Genomic DNA, 13,378 nt, shown 5'->3' with positions numbered 1-13,378 from the left:
CGCGTGCACATGCTACTACACACATGCATACAAACAGTGAACTCTGATTTCCTGCTCAAGCCTTTTATTTAGATATATCTGGTTTCTGAACCCAATACAGCATTAGGTACATTGTTAAACTGTAGAAGCATAGCAGCGGACAATTTTTCTCTTGTACACAAAATAAATATGCCAATATAGTCCCTATATGCTCAGCTGCAAATGCAGCAATCTCAACAATTTGTGTGCATTAAACTTTACACACACATTCTAAAAGTTGTGCAGTCTCAAGTAAACAAACTACAGACATATCAAAGGCTCCTTTATTTGGGCCCTATACAGCCATTGCGAGGTTGTTGTACTCTAGATAAAGAGTGATCTGTTAAATGTAAATGAAAACTTTCTCATTCCTTTTCCAATAGTCTGTAGTCTTTGACCAGGAAAAAATACTCAACTGTAATACTCAAATGAAAGAAAGAATGAATAACTTTGAGAGATAAAGTTTGAGTTGTTTTAACCAGTGTCTTATGGATATATGTGTGTGTGTGTGTGTGTGTGTGTGTGTGTGTGTGTGTGTGTGTGTGTGTGTGTGTGTGTGTGTGTGTGCATGTTTGTGTGTGTCTGTCTGTATATCTGTATCAATATCTATATATCCATATATGTGTATATATATATATATATATATATATATATATATATATATATATAGGTTTACTATCATGAAATCGAAATTCATAATGTAAAGCTATCATGTTATCTAATCAGGAGGTCGAAATGCATGATATTAAAGTGGCTAGAATGTCGAAAATCATCCCATATGTGAAAATTCGACATTAGAATGTTTTTGTGCAAACCTCCCGTCACTGATAATGTATAGTATTTAATTTACATTCCCGAATACTTGTTAATGACCGCAGTGATATGTAAAGCACATATTGATGCTATTTCCGGCAAAACACCATTATAATAAATGTTGCCATCCAAAGCAAATGCTGTATATGTAATCTATCCTCCAGTGATGTGAACATACTGAAACGTGAAGCATAAGTGCAGAATTCATCCTGTTACATTCGCATATATGGAAGGAATGGCTGTTACTATATATAATGCATTTGTAGCTGTCCTATCATTGCACATAGCCCCCGTGTGTACATGTTAGAAGGAGCAGTGCAAAGCAACTAGTTTAGCTAGACCAAGTGAAGTCATCTCATCCCTACCTTCCAATAGTCTCATGAGTTTGGATTCCTTATCATGTAATCGTCTCCATTTAGGTGATGATGGCGCACAAGACAGCAGATGACTTTTCAAGTCTTCCAAATGATTCTGTTCTAAGTAGATGGTATGCAAGACATCCATGATATACAATTGTTTCTTGCCTAGCAGGCTCCGCAGGCGCCAATCCCATCCCTCCACTGTATTCTGGCTTCTCGGATATCCCCGTAAACATGTTTACAAATGATTCCGGAACTGCACGTCAAACAATGAAGGTAGTCTTTCACAAGTAGCACTCCATATGCCATTCCGTCTTGATCGCCCCAGAATGTAGTTGTTATGAAAAAAAATCATATAATGGTCTTCCAGTATCAGGCATATCAGCTGCAATCTCCTCTAATGTAGGTAGCACTGATTCAGGTGATACAAATGCCAATTCTGGTATCTGCTTACAAAGTAATGCAAATTTCCAAATAAAGATGCCAATCTTAACTTCTGTATTTGCCGCCATAGCAGCTGGCAAAGATGGAACCAGCAGCCCTTAGGCATACTTTAAGGGAAATTTCTAGCTGTACAATTTTCTGCTCCTTTTTCAAAATCGCCTAGAATCATGTTTGGCTTTAACACCAGTTGAAAATCAGTGTATAGTTGTATAACAGCCTTCCAAAACTGATCATAACATTCTTCAGTCTTTGAAGGCAACATGCCATACACCACAGGGGGTAACCTTGCCTTCAGATGTTCCTGTGATACTGCACTCCATTGTGCTAATCGGAAAGGTCCCATCTACCAATATAAATTCAGATGCACAAAGTATCCGCAGGTTACCCTTAGTTGTCAGTATTATGGTATTGACTGAATTACTGCGGATATGTGTGTGATGCACAATGAATGTCCCATTTTTTATTGGAAGCATATCCGCCGTCAGCTGAGTGAGTGACTCCAGGCTACACATAATTGACATTCTATTCTTAAAGCGTAGCCTACGTACCTTTTGCTTAAGTGCATCAGTATTAGAAAGACTATTAACCACATCAGTAGACGTTCCTACCAAAACCTCACTAACTATCCTACATGGATCTTCCAGAGTCTGCTCTGCTCTTCGCTTTATTGCCAGCCGTACCCTCCTTTCCTCATGTTGTACTATGTCCGGGCCATGAAAATGTGAAGTACTTTTATCCAACTTTTCACCCTCAAGACACTCCTCTGTGATACAATGAACCTTACATCTGTCGCTGTTCTTTGTGCAATACCAGTACTTTCTAATCTCAGTATATTTCTACAGATAGTACTGGTATCCATCCACACTAAGCATTTTCCGACTCCTCTGTGATAATACAGTTTGATAAATTGAGCTAATTGCACCCTGACAGTCTGACCCAGCACTTTGCTGTGACATCATGTGTACTTCCACCTGCAATATATAGTACTCATTAACAACATCTGTCAGTAACATACCTTACAATTAAACTTGGTTAACTTATATGTTGTATCGCAAAGAACCATGAACATGTGGAAGATATCACAAGTTCCTGACTGCATACAATCCACGTGTGTCTACATCAGTGAAGATACACACTCTAATAACCAGTATATGTACGCACTCCAGACCTACATTTACCTATATAAAGAATAAACACTATGTAGTCACCCTTGAAGTCATGGATTACATATCATAGTATATCACCACTTGCATACATGCGTTCAGGATCCCTGTAATCACGGCTACCATACATAGTACTGCATATCTAGCAATAAGTTAATATTGTTTGCGAAGCACACCTGCTTCTCTTTCACATACATTGCAGTCATTGTACCATACAGTGGATTCAAGTGTCTTCAGTTTAACTTGTTGTGCATAAACAGCGATTTGCAACAGACAGACAACTACATTGAGAACGACCGGAGTTATAAGTATACACGGATGCAGTGCAGCGTATATATGTATAACAAAGAATTAAATATATTTACAACATCCTGCATGGCGTACTTTTCTACAAATCTACACATACACAGCTATCATTACTATGCACTACTTATACTACTATTAAGTACTTGAATGTGTATAACACCATATCTGCTGTACATGAGACTATATTATAATTAGATGAGACTGTATTAACACTTGTTGATCCATCCTTAGTTTAACGGCACATTTTACAGATTCTAATCCAACAAACAAGTCACTTTTTCACATGACTACTTACGAATACAGACTAGATGACAGTATTATCTACTTAAGCTGCTGCAATACCGAACTACTGCATTACAGACCATGTATGAACATAATAAATACCAGAATTAATGCTGCCGACGTCATTTCCCCAAGCCAATGTTCTGGTAATATTTAAATGAAGGAGATGTCATTGAGTTTATGTAATCGAATGTGGTTTAGTATTAGATGTTCTTGCATCAACTTTATCATGATCGGACAAGTTAATGTCGACCATTTATTTTTCATACAAATAACTTTTGTACACAGTTTCACAGTTATGATATATATATATATATATGTATATATATATATATATATATATATATATATATATATATATATATATGTGTGTGTGTGTGTGTGTGTGTGTGTGTGTGTGTGTGTGTGTATATATGGATCTAGGACACTCTACCGAAAACACATTATCTTGAAACTGAAACGGGCAAGCACACTTTTGCGAAAGTGTGCAAAAAAAAAAGCAAAACGTGACAAAAAAAAAAACAATAATCACGTTTATGCCGGGGGGCAAGCCCCCCCTGCACCCCCCATGTGGGGGGGCTGTGCCCCCCTACTTTTATATTCTCACTCTGAGATCACACTACAATGGGGAAAAGGGAATATTCCCTTATCCCCACTGTGCCATGATCTCAGCAAAAGCCATTTCCCCATATTTTTTTAGCACACTTTCGCTCACCCGTTTCTGTTTCGAGAAAACATGTTTTTGGTAGAGTGTCCTAGACCCATTTATATATATATACATATATATATATATATATATATATATATATATATATATATATATATATATATATATATGTATATATATGAGTATCATTAAAACAATAATAATTTTCAATCAAATCTAAAATGATGTGGGAGAAAAATGAGAAATATTTTTTTTGCAAATTCCCTTACATCACTACACCATGATCCCATACAAAATGCTAGCAGAAAAAAACTCCATTGAAAACAGCATTTGTTCATATGAGCATTCATTGCTATTTACAGCCTGAAAAACTATTCACTCATATGAGCATTCAATGTTTCACTCAATACACATATGTTGATATAGATACAGATACAGATTCAGACACAGATATAGCTGTGGATATAGATATGGCTATAGATATACTTATAGCTTCATAGGTTCATAGGTGTGTACTAGGCTAATGGCCCTGGAGCCTATATAATGCTAGCCCAAAAAGATTCCCCAGCATCATGCCGCCCAAAGTTAGTTCCCAGTGCCGCTGTCAAGCAAGGCCATTGAAGTGATCCCTGGGGTGAACTTCCTATTGTCCATCTACTCGTCAAGATTTCTCTTAAAGAGTGCCAGTGAAATGCTCTGCTTGATCTGAATGGGAAGTTTGTTCCAGAGTATAGAAAGTCTGGGTTAGGAACCTGTCCCCCCAGCATGTTTTGTTTATTGTTGTAATGAGATTTAGGTCCCTGGAGCGTGTGGCATGGAGGGATTGGGATTTCTTTAGGTGTAGCATATCTAGCAGCTCTGGGTCAGACATGGCTTTGTAGGTCAAGCAGAGATTGCCTCTAAGTAGGCTATAAGAGACAGAGTATAGCTGGAGTTTTTTTGAGTCTGTCCATATAGGGCATGTGTGGCCTTTCCAGTTGTTGTAGGTGTCTAGTGAGGTACATACCCAAATGAGGCATTGTATTCTATAATAAGTCTAATGAGGGACAGGTAGAGAGGGATTATGACCGCTTTCTTCCTGGATGAGAAACCTTTTATAATGTGATGTGCCACATCGAAGGACTTTCTGACTACAGTGGCAATGTGGTTCTCAAAGGAGATGTTGCTGTCAACCTGTGTCCCCAGGTATCTTATCACACCTTCGGTGTTTAGTGGACTACCATCTATGTGGTAGTTCATGGGCACTAAATTTTTCCCAAAGGGACTTTTTGGCATTGAGCTTAAGGCCATGGTTCTGGCACCAGTCACTGGTGTCAGTGAGGCCTTTTTGTAGACTGTCTACATCAGCTGGAGAATCAATAATAGCTCCCAGTTTGCAGTCATCTGCGGACTTGGTCAGCCAGAGTCCCTTTGTGTTGGCTTTAACTTCAGAGAAGTAGATGCCAAACAGTAGAAGACCTAGGACTGATCCCTGTGGGACACCACTTGTAACTGGTCAGTAGTCATATTTGGAGTCCACTACTTTCACAGTGTGGGTTCTATCTGTGAGCCAGTTAGCAACCCATCTTATGACATAGGGGCTTATGCCTAGTTTAATGAGTCTATCTAGGATTTCTGAGTGAGGGATGGTGTCAAAGGCCTGGGCAAGATCTAAGTAGGCTCTGTGAACTACCTTGCCCTCATCCACAGCTCTGGTGACAGACTCAAAGAAGTCTATCAGGCTGAGCAGGCATAATCTACCTTTCACAAACCCAAACTGCATGGGGTTCAGAGTTTGGAGATTCCCTATGTCCTTATTTATAAGGTCCATGATGATGCACTCCATAGCCTTACATATCAGACTTGTCAGGCTAATGGGGCATTGGTTTCCAGGGTCTGTAGTCAGTCCCTCTTTGTGGAGTGGCATGACCACAGCAGTGTGCCATTCGATAGGAGCAAAGCCTGAAATGAGGCTGTGATTGAACAGGGTACTCAGGTGTGGTGCCAGTTCACTTTGTAATTCATGTAGAACACAGCCAGAGATATTAACAGGTCCCATGGAAGCTGTATTCTTGGCTTTGGACAGTGCAGTTTTTATCTGTTTAGCCGTGATAATAGGGACTTGGCATTCCTCAGGTATTGTGATAGGCCCTTTAGGGGGTGAAAAGGGAGTAAAGTTCGCACTGAACCTGTCAGCCAATATGTTGGCAGTATCAGTTGGTTCTGTATATGTATTGCCATTGTGCTGTAACTCAGAGCAGATCTGAGTATTGCCATGTAGATTCTTGACATAACTATAGAATACCTTGTGGTTGTCTTTAGAATCTGCAGCAATTTTTTTTTGAGCTAGCTTTAGAGGATTTGATGATGCATCTCAGATTTTTGCTGAGGCTGACAAGGGAGTTTTTCCAGTCTTGGGACATCACCCTTTTCTGCAACAGTTATTTATTTCTGTTGTAGAGTTTGTTTATAGTGGGGAACCACCAGATTGGCTTCCTTTTTTTGGAGGAGGGCTTCTTGGTTCTGTTTGATATGGCCCATTCCATGCACTTGTGTATGTGTTCATACAGTGCATTGGTGTATGATTCAGTCATGCTCCTATTTTCCATTTGCATGGGTGTTGTGAAGTTAGCCATCTCTGTTTTAATAAGTCCAAAATGGCTTTGAAGAAGTTTTTTTACAGTGGTTTCCATTAGGGGGGATGAGAGTGGGATGTGGATATCCATGGTGATTAGCTTTTGGTCAGATCTGACCAGGGAGAAGTTGATTACTGGTGTAAAGCAATGGCCGCCCATGTTAGTAATGACCAGGTCAAGGATGTTTCTACCCCTGGTGGGTGTAAGAATGAGTTGGTCCAGGGCATTGGAATTAATGAATTCCAGAAAACATTGAGCAAGTGCGTTGGTGCATGAGTAATTTTCCCAGTTAATGGAGGGGTAGTTAAAGTCTCCCAGTAGAAGGGTATTGGTTGTACCTAATATTTTTCAGTGTGTTTAGGAATGTGGAGTGGGAGTCTTGGAACATGACATGGGATCTATAGCAGGCTACAACCTGGATTGCAGTTTTACCCAGTGTTAGTTGTACCTGAAGTATCTCTGATGTGTTATGTTGGACTACTAGTCTGGAGGTGTGCATATCCATTATGAACACCACCACCTTTAGTGCTTCAGTCCAGGTTTAGGGGCTGAAAGGTGTAATATGAATTATAGAAAACCAACAAAAAAAACCAAAAACAGTCTTGAAAAAGACTGAACGATAAGAAACAACAAAGATTCCAGGTGGAAAATTTATTATTGAAACAAGTCTTAGCGCCTCGACCACCACAGCCTTCAATGAGCACACAATACATGGTAAAAATACATTCCCTTATATACAGAGTGTAAAGGACTTAATTAATAATAAATCAATTAAATTATTAAGTATTAAAGAAACTGCAATCCCTGTTAAATAAAAACCCATACCAAAAATACAAAAATATAATATAAATATAACACACAATATCTAACCTATTATATCAAATATTTCCAATTAATCTCCATATTTAAACCAAAAGGTGATAATGTATTATATTTCAATATAAAAATGGATTCTTTATATAATAACATATTTTTTAACAATCTATGATTTCCTTTTTTAATAAAAATCTGTTCCAAAACAGTAGCTTGTAACAAATCAGCATTCTGGTTATGGGTTTGTAAAAAATGTGAAGCCACAGAATGATCTGTGGCACCCCTTTTAATATTACAAATATGTTCCTGTAATCTAAGTTTGAATTTCCTCTTAGTCTCTCCAATATAAAATAAATTCCAAAGACATTTAAGGCAATAAATAACTCCCTCTGAGTGACAAGAAAATTGTTTATTAGGTATAAACCATTTGTTATTTATTCTGTCGAAGGATATTCTGATAAATTGGCATATATTACAAGACTGGCAAGCAAAAGTACCAAAATTACTTATTGGAAAATTTAACTGTTCACCAGGATGCCTAAAATATGCTCTAATCAACATACCCCCCAAATTTTGTCCCCTTTTATATGCCACTAAAGGATTAGAGGGAAGCAAATTACCCAATGTTCTATCCTTCAGCAAAAACTTCCAATAATATTTAACTGCATCCCAAATTTCTTGGCTTAACACATTATACGTAGTGACAAAATAAACATCATCCACCAAGGCCTTTTTATTTTTTTGTTTAAATTTATTCCTTGGCAAAAAATGTTTTTCCCAAAAGGTCAAGAATTTATCAACGGATTCCAGAATGGAATCCATAGAATAACCTCTGCATAAAAAAACATAAATAAGTTGATTTATTTGTTTCTCCAAATCTACAGAATCATTGCATAATCTAGATATTCTAATCATTTCACTATAAGGTAAAGATTTTATTGTATGCGGAGGGTGAAAGCTACTACCAAATAAATATTGTGGTATGAATTATAGCCTGGTAGTGCTGGGGTGCTCTCCGGAGCCTTGAACCAGGTCTTGGTCACTGCACAGATGTCGATGTTCTCCATTTTAAGGATATAGATATAGATATAGATATAGATATGGATATTGATATATATATGGTCTACCACAGATGTCCATGTGCTAGTAGTTTGTGACCTACTTGCTCACTGCCACTTGCTTGAAAAAGCAGCAGCTTGAACTCTCACAAGAGTAATCTCCTATTTTTACATAACCTTCCCAACACCTGACCTATAAAACTGTATAACTTTACTAGAACCCTAACTCTAACCCTAAAATTCCCACCCAGTTCCCAAATGAAGCCCTCATTTCCTTACCATAAAACTTCACTCCTCCCATAGCACTAAAGTCCGCAGTCACTCATTAACCTTAAACTCGAACCCCTCCTCCCTAAACCTAAATTGTGTTATTGCTCCCTAACTCTAAAACTGTGCTCCCACTTCTTAAACTTAAAACTCCCTTTATGTTCCCTAACCTTAAAACTCCTGCTCCACTTCCTAATACTAAAATTCCCCCCTCAGTCCCTTTGCACAGCTGCTGTACTTACCTTAGTCAGACTTGAATAATGCATTTGGGTAAGGTGCAGCGGCAGTCTAACTGAACTCATATTCAAGTCTGAGTGCAAGCAGCAACAGCACAAGATGCTCATGTCCCTGAATTTGAGACAGTGTGTTTTCAGCACTTGCAACTCGAGCTCTTGTAGTAGACTATTTGATATATATATATATATATATATATATATATATATATATATATATATATATATATGTGTGTGTGTGTGTGTGTGTGTGTGTGTGTGTGCGTGTGTGTTGCGGGGTTACTTATTAGTATTGAAAGACTACTTACTCGAATCCCAAATCATTGAGACGACAATATTGAAACCACATTTCCACACGCCGTCAAACCATAGAAAACGTTCACCAGGAAATGAATGACTTGGCCAGCATGTGGAAGTATGCCCTTTTCCCCACTATCGTGTGAATCTCAGAGTTGGTATATTTAGTTAGGAGATTGTACTGGACTACTAAAAATGAATGTTTCTGTTTAAGTTATGTATTTATTAGCCATGAGTTTTCTTTTGGAATACATAGCCCATCTTTTGTTCACCATGACTGCTGGATTCCTAATTGGCCATTGCCCTCCCACAGCCACTACTCAGCATTCCATTTTAGCCACCCAGTCATATAGCATAACCAAATTCCCGGTTCTCAATCCCCAAACCCTGCTTGGCCATTGTTTCTCTGACCACCCCCAATTATATCTTAATGGCATCCCCGCAGGGTGCATCCCTATAGACTATTCTAGTTTAGCCAATGGTGATAAGTAACATCAGACACTCACTGTTTTCCTGCAGTACGATTCATGTTAATTCCCTATTGGCCGTTCATTACTGCTAACTTCATATAACTGGTTTAGCTCCGGAACCAATGATTCAGATGGGCTTCAGAGTTTGTCATCCAATGACTGGTTAATTGGAACCCACCTATCACATCCAAATTCTCACTAGGATTGTCCAATGAAAATTCTTGCTCATCACTTTCCTAGTGCTATGATTATGTGGCTACATTATAATGTGGAAAATCGCGATATATATATATATATATATATATATATATATATATATATATATATATATATATATATATATATATATATATATATATATATATATATATATATATATATATATATATATATATATATATATATATATATATATATATATATATATATATATATATATATATATATATATATATATATATATATATATATAAATTTAGACACCGAGTTTGCAAAAAACTTAATATACAGTGCTCACCTGCCAGCTAGACAAAGCAAAATAAAGATTTTTTTTTTTCTGGATAGGACACGTCATTGGTTCATTGAAGTTGTTCTAATAAGTCTTTGTTTGATATTAGACTGATCATCAATAGCTTGCCACCATCTAGCTCTATCACTGTTTTTTGGAGAAAGTAGGATGGTTAAATATATATCACAAAAGCATTCATGCACATAGACACCTGCATACATGTCATGTCATTGCTTGTAGGTATGTATATTTGCCCATATCAGTAATTCTTGTTTAGTCTTCAATTCCATTCCATTATAAGGCCACTCACTGCTCTATTTATTAAAACAACTAAGAAACAAAAACTGAAACATTCTGATATCAATGTTATTTTTACATGATTTGTATATTTTGTGGCTTGCTATGCTATGTCAAAGCAAACGCATGTCAAACATACTTACAATGAGATGAGATGAGCTAACAATTTTTGTCATAGTATCCCAAAATAACTATATGTGCCCATTATCGACTGGAAGAATAAAAATAAGCTGATGACTTTGTTAATGAGGGTTTTGAAAATCAACTGGAAGAATATGCTGCCTCCAATAACATTCTAGACTTCCTGTTTTAGTTTTGGATGTATTTATTTATTCATCCTTTGTTCATTGTGTTAGTCCCATTAGGCTAGCTGCTTATTTTCAGGAGAGACATGAGGTGATATTTATAATACTAGGACAAATTTGGCTAGGGCAATGAGGAACTTTTGATATCCTTTTTGATAGGTTCTGTAGAATCTTTTACATCCACCTGAGTTACTACCAACTCAAACAGATGTGACCTCAGTTTAACTTCTCAGCCAAAGGACCAATAACTGAGGGCTACAGCACCCTACTTATGCTGCACTGCAGAGTCAACAATCCATATACCTGGTGCTGGAATAGAACCCACAACCTTCTGCACCAAAAGTTTGCGTGTACCTGTTACGCTACTGACAATAACTCACAATTTTGCATATTCATGTTCAGTAACAATATTGAACAAATTAGTTTAGGTTTCAAAAAGATTTTCTTTTGTTTTTCTTTTTGTTTCTCATTTAGCACAGCTGATGCTCCAGTCACAAAGTTCATTTTATCACCAATAAAATGTAAAAAGGAATTATTGTCAGTTAATTTATTATATCTGGCAACAATTTTTACCTGTTTCTTTTAGAATTTCTACAAATTTCTTGTTTTTTTTTTCAGTTATTACAGCTGATGTAGTTCTGAACTTCATTTAACAGTAAATAATTCAAAATGGAACTCGTCAGTTTATTTACATCTGATATCACACTGAATGATACTCAGTTTGGAAAGACATACTATGTCACTGTACAACTTACCCCTGTACTGACTTAGTACTGCATCTACACACATTTCCCTATGACCCACACAGAGTTTACAAAATTCTCTGCTGTTAAAAGTGAAAACATGTGCATGTCATCTATTTAGTTCCTTTACTACAATTACAGTTGAGAACCCAGCCACTGGGGATGCACAAGCCAGTGCATTTCTTTGTGCCGGTCCCAAGCCCGGATAAATGGGGAGGGTTGCATCAGGAAGGGCATCCGGCGTAAAACCTCTGCCAAAAATTACTGATGCGGAGAACTTTTCATAATTACATACCGGATTGGTCGAGGCCCGGGTTAACGACCGCCACCAGTACTATTAGCCAACAGGGTGCTGGCGGAAATTGGGCTACTGTTGGCCGAAGAAGAAGAGGAGGGGGAAGGCATGCCCGAAGGCAGGAAGAGAGGAGGAAGGTTAGGAGTGTAGTACTGAGGGTAGGAACTTTGAATGTTGGCAGTATGACTGGTATAGGGAGAGAGCTAGCTGATATGATGGAGAGAAGGAAGGTTGATATATTGTGCGTGCAAGAGACCATATGGAAGGGAAGTAAGGCCAAGTGTATAGGAGGCGGGTTCAAATTGTTCTATCATGGTGTGGATGGCAGAAGAAATGGGGTAGGGGTTATCCTAACGGAACAGTATGCCAAGAGTGTTTTGGAGGTGACGAGAGTGTCTGATAGAGTGATGTTTATGAAGCTTGAAATTGATGGTGCAATGATGAATGTTGTTAGTGCATATGCTCCACAAGTTGGGTGTGCGATGGATGAGAAAGAAAAATTTTGGAGTGAGTTGGATGAAGTGGTGGTGAGTGTACCCAAGGGTGAGAGACTAGTGATTGGAGCAGACTTGAATGGGCATATTGGTGAAGTGAACAGAGGGGATGATGGGTAGGTATGGTGTTAAGGAGAGGAAAGCTGAAGGTCAGATGATTGTGGATTTTGTGAAAAGGATGGACATGGCTGTAGTGAATACGTATTTTAAGAAGAGGGAGGAGCATATGGTGACGTACAAGAGTGGAGGAAGATGCACACAGGTGGATTATATCCTATGTAGGAGGGCCAGTCTGAAGGAGATTGGAGACTGTAAAGTGGTGACTGGGGAAAGTGTAGTTAAGCAGCATGGAATGGTGGTCTGTAGGATGATGTTGGTGATCAAGAAGCGGAGGAGGAGTGTGAAAGCAGTGCCAAGGATTAAATGGTGGAAGTTAAAAAAGGGTGATTGTGAGGTGGAGTTCAGGGAAGAGTTAAGACAGGCACTGGGAGGCAATGAAGAGTTACCGAATAGCTGGGTAACTACAGCAGAGCTAGTAAGGGAGACTGCTAGGAAGGTGCTTGGTGTGACATCTGGACAGAGGAAGGAGGACAAGGAGACATGGTGGTGGAATGAGGAAGCACAGGAGAGTATACAGAGGAAGAGGCTGGCGAAGAAGAAGTGGGATTGTCAAAGAGATGAAGAAAGTAGACATGAGTATAAGGAGATGAGGTGCATGGCAAAGAGAGAGGTGGCAAAGGCTAAGGATAAGGCATATAGAGAGTTGTATGAGAGATTGGACACTAAAGAGGGGGAAAAGGACCTGTACCGATTGGCTAGACAGAGGGACAGAGCTGGGAAAGATGTGCAGCAGGTAAGGGTGATAAAGGACAGTGAGGGAAACGTACTCACAAATGAGGAGAGTGTGTTGAGTAGATGGAAAGAGTACTTT

Source organism: Protopterus annectens, chromosome 4.part1, assembly GCF_019279795.1.
Source record: "Protopterus annectens isolate FY-2018-M chromosome 4.part1, PAN1.0, whole genome shotgun sequence".
NCBI lineage: Eukaryota > Metazoa > Chordata > Ceratodontiformes > Protopteridae > Protopterus > Protopterus annectens.
Note: the sequence above shows the minus strand (reverse complement) of the source record.